Genomic DNA, 9,857 nt, shown 5'->3' on the forward strand with positions numbered 1-9,857 from the left:
AATTCAGTCAAATTTTTAGCGCAAAGCTACGCAGCATACCTAATCTGAGTACAGATACGGTTGCGGATCTTGAGTCAAATGTTTTGACTTTTGAAAGATCGATGATCACTGCCTTCAAGGCTTCGTGCCCGGTAAGACATAGTAGCAAAACTTTTCCTCCTTGGTGGAATGAAGACTTGTCTAATCTAAGGAAAATGACTAGAACAATCTTCAACATCTGCCATAAACACAAATTCTATCAACCCTATAAGGACTGTTTAAGAGTCTATAAGCGTACTATAGCATCATCCAAAAGAGAAAGCTGGGAGGAATACTGCCATTCCATTGAAGATATAAAGGACTCCGCCAGGCTTAGCAAGGTTCTATCGAGGGAACATACCAATCCCTCATTCCTTAAAAAGCCTGACGGATCCTGGACTATATCTCCAGCTGAGTCCCTGGAACTACTGATGACTACTCATTTCCCGGGGTGTGAAGACAATACCTCTGAAGTGAACATAAATCCCACTTTGCTGTCAGTTACGGCAGAACAAGTTAACTCCCTGATAACAAGAGAAAATATAGCCTGGGCTATTAGCACCTTCTCTCCATATAAGTCTCCAGGCCCTGATGGTATTCTGCCTATCATGCTACAAAAGCAGCAAGAGATAGCAGTTACGTGGCTTGAAAAAATCTTTAAAAGCTGCCTTCTTCTTAACCATGTGCCCAAGTCGTGGAGACAAGTAAGCGTGGTTTTCATTCCCAAAGTGGGAAAAAGAGGGCATGAATCCGCGAAGGATTTCCGGCCAATCAGTTTAACATCTTTTCTACTCAAAACCTTGGAGAGAATTCTTGAAACCCATATTAGAGAGATCTTTAAAAGATGTCCTTTGGAGAGTTCGCAGCATGCTTACATGAGGGGCAAATCTACGGAAACAGCCCTCCATGAAGTCGTTCGAACAATTGAGAACTCGATCCATTTTAAAGAATATACCCTAGCTACCTTCTTAGATGTAGAAGGAGCTTTTAACAATGTCCTAACCGAATCTATTCTCGAGGCCCTTGTGACTTTTGAAGTAGAAGACTACATCAGAAGTTGGATTATTTCAATGCTAAAAGAGAGAAGAATTCAAGCAAGTTTAGGAAATTCACACTGTTATAAATGCGTCAACAGGGGTACGCCTCAGGGTGGCGTTCTTTCCCCCCTTTTGTGGCTCCTTGTTATGAACAATATCCTCGTGAAGCTTGAGAGAAGTGGAGTGAAGGCAGTGGCATATGCGGACGATCTGGTTGTACTTGTATCAGGAAAATTTTTACCCGTGATCAGTGAGATCACTGACACGGCTTTGAGAAGAGTTAGCAACTGGGCTACAAGCTGTGGCCTAGGAGTTAATCAAAGTAAAACGGAACTGATGCTTTTTACAACTAAAACCAAAATCCCTGCCTTCCCTCTACCTCAGCTTAACGGCCAAATCTTATCACTTTCTTCTAGCGCAAAATATTTAGGTGTAATTTTGGACACTAAACTTAGCTGGAAGCTAAATATAGAAGAGCGGGTTAAGAAAGCGAGCATTGCTTTCTATGCCTGCAGTAAAACCTTTGGGAAAAAATGGGGCCTTAAATCAAAAATGATTCTATGGACTTACACAGCGGTTGTAAGACCCATTCTTACCTACGGCGCCATTGTTTGGTGGCCTGCTCTCAGTAAAGCATACAACATCAACAAACTTAAGAAAATCCAGAGAACGGCAAGCGTAGGGACGACTGGAGCCCTCCGGTCGTGCCCCACTGAGGCTCTAAACGTTCTCTTGCACCTTTTACCCATAGACCTTCATGCCAAATACCAGGTGTCTTGTAGCGTATTAAGGCTAAAAGAAACCGGCTGTTGGAAGGTAAAACCTTTTGGTCATAGTGACATAACTAATTTAGTACCATCAGATATGTTTCTGACCCCTACCGACTATCAGACTCCTACCTTGAACACTGTAAAGAATTGTAAGGTCAGCTTCCCGTTGAGGACAGACTGGGAAGATGGAATTGTGACGAGAGACTTCGACACTTGTATTTTCACTGACGGCTCAAAAATGGACTGTGGGGTCGGTGCGGGTGTCTATCATGAATCCCTTAATATTTCAAAATCCTTTCGACTTCCAAATTTTGCAAGCGTGTTTCAAGCAGAACTACTCGCAATTAGGGAAGCTTGCAAAGTACTAAGAATTAATTTAAATCAAACCCATAATGTAGCTATACTAACAGATAGTCAGGCAGCTATAAAAGCAATCTCTTCAGTCATGACATCATCCAAACTGGTTCAGCAGTGCAGAGAGCAACTCTCAATACTGAGCGAAAGCCTCACAATCACTCTAGTCTGGATCCCAGGACATAGTGGTTTTGAGGGCAACGAAAAGGCTGATGAACTGGCCAGGCAAGGATCGGCCCTTCATGAGTCGCTAGCAGAAGCAGTTAATATTCCAATAGGAGTCATGAAGGGCAATATCTTCTCAAACTATTTAAAAAAAGCAAACAATAGGTGGCATAGTTTAGATAGCTGCGTCATATCTAGGAAAATATGGCCCACTTATAATAAATCCAAAACCAATGATTTAATCTCCAGACCCAGAAAAGATATTAGCAGAATCGTTGCGGTGTGTACAGGACATTGGCCGATAGGGGAACATGCAGCAAAGTTGGGTATACCACACAATACTTGCTGTCGCAGCTGTTTGGACCAGCAAGAAAAAGAAACGGTCTTCCATTTTCTATGCCAATGTCCGGCCCTCGCTAGATATAGAGCACTTTCTCTGGGGAGTGAATTCTTTAATGACTTAGATAACATATCAGAATCGAAGATCAAAGACTTGATCTCGTTCTTCAACTCAACAAAGTGGATTTAGGAGTTCCTAAACACTTGTCTTTCCTCTTAAAATCAATCTAAATTCTATCTTCTAATAAATCCATCATAGGTTCCATGAGTTTTGGTATCAAAACGGCGCATTCTGCGCTAATTGGGTCATCAAGCTCGTTTGCTTTGACCGCCATCTCTACCTACCTACCTAATAATATGAGTTGACAGATGAAAAACAGTTATAACTTTCTCCAGAGACGTCAGATTGTCTTGATTTTAGATTTTTTGGAATCAGCATTAAAAAATACCTTGAAATCATGTATCATATATGTATATAATACCATAGCCTATTTTTGCAAATTTTGAAAATCTTCATTTCGCGATTTGACCTTGAAATCGCGACAAGCGGACATGAGATTTTTCTAGACTTTTGAGATATATTATAGAATGGCAAAAGGAAGATATTGAGCAAAAAAAATTTCAACTAACATTTATTCCGAGATTTACCCCTTTTTTCTCCTTATTTGACTGTATTAAATATAATAAATTCAAAACACGAACCTTTTTTTTTATTTCTATACATATTTATTGAAAGGTGGGTGTCTGAGTGAGCTATTTGAGCTATTCAAGTTCATATACAAATCATGTTTAAATTCAAAGCACAAACCTGTTTGTGAGGACATCTACTGGTGAAAGGAAGGTATTAAACGCATTATACCTTTCACACGTATTCACAGATAGGAAAACAAGAGAAAAATAAGAGATTGTATACCAATTATCTGAAATTAAATTTGCGGGTGTTTTAGGCAAGGGGGTACGAGTCGGCTCTCTAGGTATTCCTTCCTCTATGATGTAACCTAGGCTTAAGTATAACAGAATTGTATTGAGCTCAAATCATTATCTGTCATCCTTGAAATAAATGACTTCCTGTTTAAGTTATAATAAGAACACACGTCTTTAATTTAATCCTAAAACATCTCCACAAATATAATAAAATTGGCGACGAGGAAAATTGCGAATTAAAAAAAAAGTTATATAAATTGAGTCTAAGTTAATATTTCCAAAAAGTAAAAATATATATATATATATAAAAAATAAACAAATAAATAAAACAAACAGTGCATGCAAGAAAAGTTTAAGTCCACGTAGTCAAATTTGCATGCAATAAAAGTTCAAGTCCAAGTTCTCGGAGTGACTAAAAAATGTCTGATTCCGAAAACACAAGTGAAGAGAAAAAGACCGAAGAGAAAAAGCCCGAAGAATTAAAAATCGATATAAATCCAGTCAATAAAATGAGTTCGATAATTGGGCACATGGTCCCATACATAGAGGAAAGAATACATAACCTCGTTAACCATGAGCTTCTGAACTTTGACTTTAGCCTATAGCTTTCTTCTCATCTTTGATCTCAAGGCGACTAGACGTATCCATCCTAAGTTAATTAAAGTATATTGTATATCCTAACCTACATATTGTATTATTAAATATAAATAGTATTAAGCTTGTATTTAAATAAAAAAAACTCAATAATTAAATTTTTAATAAATTTAATGTTTAAAGCATAAACATAACATTATCTTGATGGTATCCTTATTGGAGGTAAAGACAGGGGCGTACACTCCCTTGGGGCAAGCGGGGCGGCGCCCCGGGGCCCCCGACCGACCCCAGGGCCCCCACTGGAGACAATGCAGAGAAGGAAACTGTTAGCATAAATTGAGTTACGAAGTAAATTAAAATGTATTTGAATCATTTCGGATACAAGGGAGACACATTATGTCATTGATTATGTCATTGTTTTTAAATCAATATATATTGATTTAAAAAAAAGTTACCCCAGGGGCCCCAAAAAAATAAACTGCTTTTTTAAAAGAAAAATTATTATTTTATCTTAATGCCCCCAAAAATATTTCTTGAAAAATCCTTGCAACCACAAATAATACAAAAAAGCAAAAAAAGTTTTGTTAGTCTCATACCAAATATTACTTCAAGTCAATACATTATGGGGCCCAAAAAAGCAAACAACTTCAGGCCAGGGCCCCCAAAATCGTTTACTTCAGGGCGTCAAAAAAAAATTAAATTAAAAAAAAATGTTTTTTGAATTAAATTATATTTGTTGATGGACTACTAAATATTACTTAAGAGCCCCAAAAAATATGACTTCGGGGCCCTAAAAATATTATTTGAAGGGTCCCAAAAAACAATTTTTCAGGAACCCCGTTAGTTGAGAGGCAATCATATTGTAACGATGAATTACTGAACTACTTTTAAGATAAAAGTCTGAACACACTACCTACTACTGCAAAGGTAGAAATGTGAACGGACCTTTAGTAATTAAGAAAAATATCTCACTGAACACATCTAAAAATATCCCACTGAACACATCTAAAAATATCTCACTGAACACATCTAAAAATATCCCACTAGACTGGAAGTATGAAGTGCCCCTTCCTGGAAAGGAAGTTTCGAGAGGCAGGGACGAGAGCCTTCGAGGACGTTCTCGAGTCTCGAGATTCCGGTATAAAAGGGCAACGTAGACACCGACCGGGGACAGTTTTAATCTTGAAAGTGAAAGAGTACAGTACAAAGTGAAATAAAGTGTTGCGAATTGTTAGTAGTAAATAAAGTGATTTAAAAGTGTGTTTGTTTGAGCGAATAATAAAAGTAAATTGAGTTGAAATAAAGTGTGTTCTTATTTGAACGGAAATATAAGTTGAAATTAAATAAGTTTTATTGTGAACCCGAAATAAAACATTACATTGGTGTCAGAAAAGTGGAATAAAACTTATTTATTTGTGCGAATCAGATAATTTCGCGAATAAAATAAAAAGTGCGCGTGTGTTTTAACAATAAACAAAGTGTAAAACATTTTGAAATAAGTAAAAGTGCTCGCGTTTTAAAAAGTTAAAATGGGTAAAACACTAAATCAGTTAAGTTTGACTGAGTTGAAGGCGGAATTAACTAAGCGAGGTCTTCCTACTGCTGGATCGAAAAATGACCTCATTATTCGCCTGCAGGATTATTTAACCCAGAAGAACGAAAATTTGGATACATTTCAATTCGAAATTGAAATGACAGAAGAACAAGTAAGTAATACTTCCGATATGTCGTCCATGATGGCTGTTCTCCTTGCCAAATTGGAAGAACAACGTAATGAACAGAAGGATGAACAGAAAAATCTTCTCGAAAAATTAGATGAACAGAAAAACATCATCCAAGGTAAGCTTGACGCGATTGAGAACAAGTTCGTTGCTCTTGATGCTTCCATCAAATGCGTTGAAAAGCAATCTCAAGAAAAGTTCGAGAAAGTTGAAGAAAAACTCGAAAAAGTAGAAGGAAAGTTCGAGAAAGTGGATGACAAATTTGAAAAAATGGAAGTTAAAATGCAAAGTATTACTGAAGAACTTGACAAGGTTCGGAAAATTAAGATCCGAGAAAGTTCTGGTGAGTATCCAAAGATAAAGGAAATGCATCCACCAACCTTTGATGGACAAAGTTCTTGGTCAATCTACAAGAAACAGTTTGAAGCAGCTGCCACAACTAATGGCTGGGATGAAGAAGACAAATGTATAGCGCTGACTCTTGCTCTTAGAGGTCCTGCTGCTGAGTTGTTGCAAACTTTACCACCAGAAAAGAATGGTAACTTTAAAGCTCTTGTCCAGGTCATTGAAAAACGTTTTGGAGATGGGCATATGCAGGAGGTCTTCCGCGTCCAACTCAATACAAGAGTCCAAAAAAGAGGAGAAACTCTGCAACAACTCCAAGCTGATATTGAAAGGTTAGCTCATCTGGCATATCCGACAGCAGGAGACGACATTATCAATCAGTTTGCGACAGAAGCCTTTGTTCGTGCTGTATCTGACATAAATCTTCAGCGAGCGATACGAACAGCTGGAAAACGTTCCCTTCCTGAAGCATTAGCATTTGCACTAACTATGGAAGCAGCAGAACAGGCTTCTCAAGGCGTTCATCGGGTAAGAGAAGTTTCAGTGGAGGAATGCTCTTGTCAAAAACTCGCATTCCAAAGAAACCAGCGAGACGGAGCTGCTCGATGCTGGAACTGTAACAAGACCGGACATCTCCAGCGGCAGTGCAGATTGCCACCAAGAAGAACTGCTTGCCAACACTGTGGAAACAGGAATATTGCGCAACAACAGGTAAGCGATACAACCAACGCTCATCCTCAACTTGATTCCCATTCGGGAAACGAGTAAGAACCAACTTCGAGGGGCAGAAGCTGGTTTCTGGTATCGATGGCCCCAGAACCACAATTCAAGTCTCACAGACTAAACGAGACAACAAAAGTCTGACAGTGGAGGCAACCATAAACAACAAACAACACGTGGCTACAATTGACACCGGTGCCACCGCCTCCATTGTACGAAGAGACTTGGTGAAGATGACATGGCTACATAACACCAACAGCTACCGTCTGAAGACCGCCACAGGAGAAGCAGCAAGAGTGTACGGAGAAGTTCGTCTTACGATCCGTGTAGCTGAACTTGAGTTTTCACATGTGTTTTTGATGGCAGATATATGTGACGAGTGCATCATTGGAATCGACTTCATGAAGGAGCATGGAATCATTTTGGATATAGGTAATCAAGTCCTGAAATACAGAAATGTAGAGATTCCAATGGTCTATGGCAACGAAAACTCGACAACAATTAGAACTGTCATCAAAGAAGACATGTGCCTGCCTCCTTCTTCAGAAGTTTTTGTGTGGACCAAGTTAAAGGGGAACTTTGGAAGCCATCGATACCTCATGGTTGAACCAGAAGTTGAGCAAAGTTCCGAAAACATCATCATCGGGAAGACTCTTGTGGCACCAAAGAACAACATGGTACCTGTACGGATACTTAACATCAAACCGTACCCAATCAAGCTTAAGAAAGGAGAAGTTGTTGGGCAATGTGAATCTGTGGCTGCAATAACTAAGATCAACGAGGTGGATACACAGATGACTATGAACTCGGAGAAACTAAAGAAACAAATTCTCAATTCAGACAACCTGAGTCAACATCAGCTTAATGTTGCGGGAAGGCTTCTTCATGAATATGCTGATATCTTCTCTTCACCCAGCGGGCAATACGGCCGAACACAACTGGTGCAGCATCGAATCGATACAGGAGATGCTAGGCCGATTCGTCAACCAGCAAGACGTCTCCCCTTGGCCAAACAAGGTGAAGTTGAAGAAATGATAACAACAATGAAGAAAGACGGGCTAATCGAAAATTCCAAAAGCCCTTGGGCATCACCGGTAGTTCTCGTCAAAAAGAAGGATGGAAGCACTCGATTTTGTGTCGACTATCGCAGGCTGAATGATGTGACGAAGAAAGACAGCTACCCACTGCCAAGAATCAGTGATACTCTAGATGCAATGGAAGGAGCACAATGGTTTTCGACTTTGGATTTGAAGAGTGGCTACTGGCAGGTGGAAATCCATCCAGAAGATCGGGAAAAGACGGCTTTCTCCACAGGAAATGGTCTGTGGCAGTTTAATGTCATGCCGTTTGGGCTATGTAATGCCCCAGCTACTTTTGAGCGTTTGATGGAGTGCGTTTTGAATGGATTAACCTGGAAATCTTGCCTAGTCTATTTGGATGATGTCATCGTTTACGGAAAAACATTTGATGACCATTGTGAAAACCTAAAGGCTGTATTCCAGAGGCTACGAGAAGCACATCTTAAGTTGAATCCAAAGAAATGTGCACTTTTCAAGACCGAGGTTAAATATTTGGGGCATATCATCTCATCCCAAGGAGTGAAGACTGATCCTGAAAAAGTTGACACTGTGAAGAACTGGCCAACCCCTCAGGACAAGCATCAACTTCGGAGTTTCCTGGGTCTGGCAACGTACTATCGACGATTTGTGAAGGATTTTGCGAGATTCGCCAAAAGCTTGCACCAACTTACGGAGAAGGGTAAACCCTTTAAATGGTCAGGTGAGTGTGAGAAAAGCTTTCAGGAACTAAAGCTGCGGTTATGTGAAGCTCCTGTGCTGGCCTATCCGACTCCAGGCAAACAATTCATCATTGACGCAGATGCAAGTAATGTTGGAGTTCGTGCTGTTTTATCGCAAGTTCATGACGGAGAAGAAAAGGTCGTTGCCTATTTCAGCAAGGTACTCTCGAAACAAGAAAGAAATTATTGCGTGACCAGAAGGGAACTTCTAGCTCTAGTATTGGCAACAAAGCACTTCCATAAGTACATCTATGGACAGAAGTTCCTTCTTCGCACAGATCATGGTGCGCTAAATTGGCTTTTGAACTTCAAAAATCCAGAGGGTCAAGTAGCAAGATGGATCGAGATACTTCAGACGTATCAATGTCAGATTCAACATCGAAGAGGAAAGCTGCATTCAAATGCAGACGCATTATCTTGGCGCCCGTGCAAGCAAGACTGCAAGCATTGCACACGACTAGAAGAAAAGGAAGTTGTCGCTGTTAGAAGAACGAGAGCTGATCCCATTTGCGGCTGGAGTAATGAAGAACTCAGAATGGCCCAACAAGAAGATTCGGACATCGAACCCATCCTTGCATGGAAGGAACATCAAGAGAAACCAGAATGGGCCGACATCTCCGACCGAAGCCCCACTCTAAAAGCATATTGGGCACAATGGGACTCACTTCATGTGCAAGAAGGGCTACTCAGGCGTAAGTGGGAATCCGCAGATGGTAAATCCTATGTAATGCAGCTAGTCGTACCTCAGTCAAAGGTAAATGATGTTCTCCGAGAGATGCACGGTGGAATTTCTGGAGGCCATTTAGGCATCAACAAGACGCTGGAAAAGCTACGACAGCAATTCTACTGGTTACGTATGAGAGAAGACGTTGAAAAGTGGTGCCGGAAATGTGATACTTGTGCCGCTAGCAAAGGACCAGCTAGAAAAATACAAAGCAAGATGCAGCAGTACAATGTGGGTGCACCTTTTGAGAGAATTGCAATAGACGTAGCAGGTCCTTTTCCCGAAACCAACAAAGGAAATCGATACATCCTTGTAGTGATGGACTACTTCAGCAAATGGCCTGAGGCA

Source organism: Episyrphus balteatus, chromosome 1 (genome assembly GCF_945859705.1).
Source record: "Episyrphus balteatus chromosome 1, idEpiBalt1.1, whole genome shotgun sequence".
Lineage (NCBI taxonomy): Eukaryota > Metazoa > Arthropoda > Insecta > Diptera > Syrphidae > Episyrphus > Episyrphus balteatus.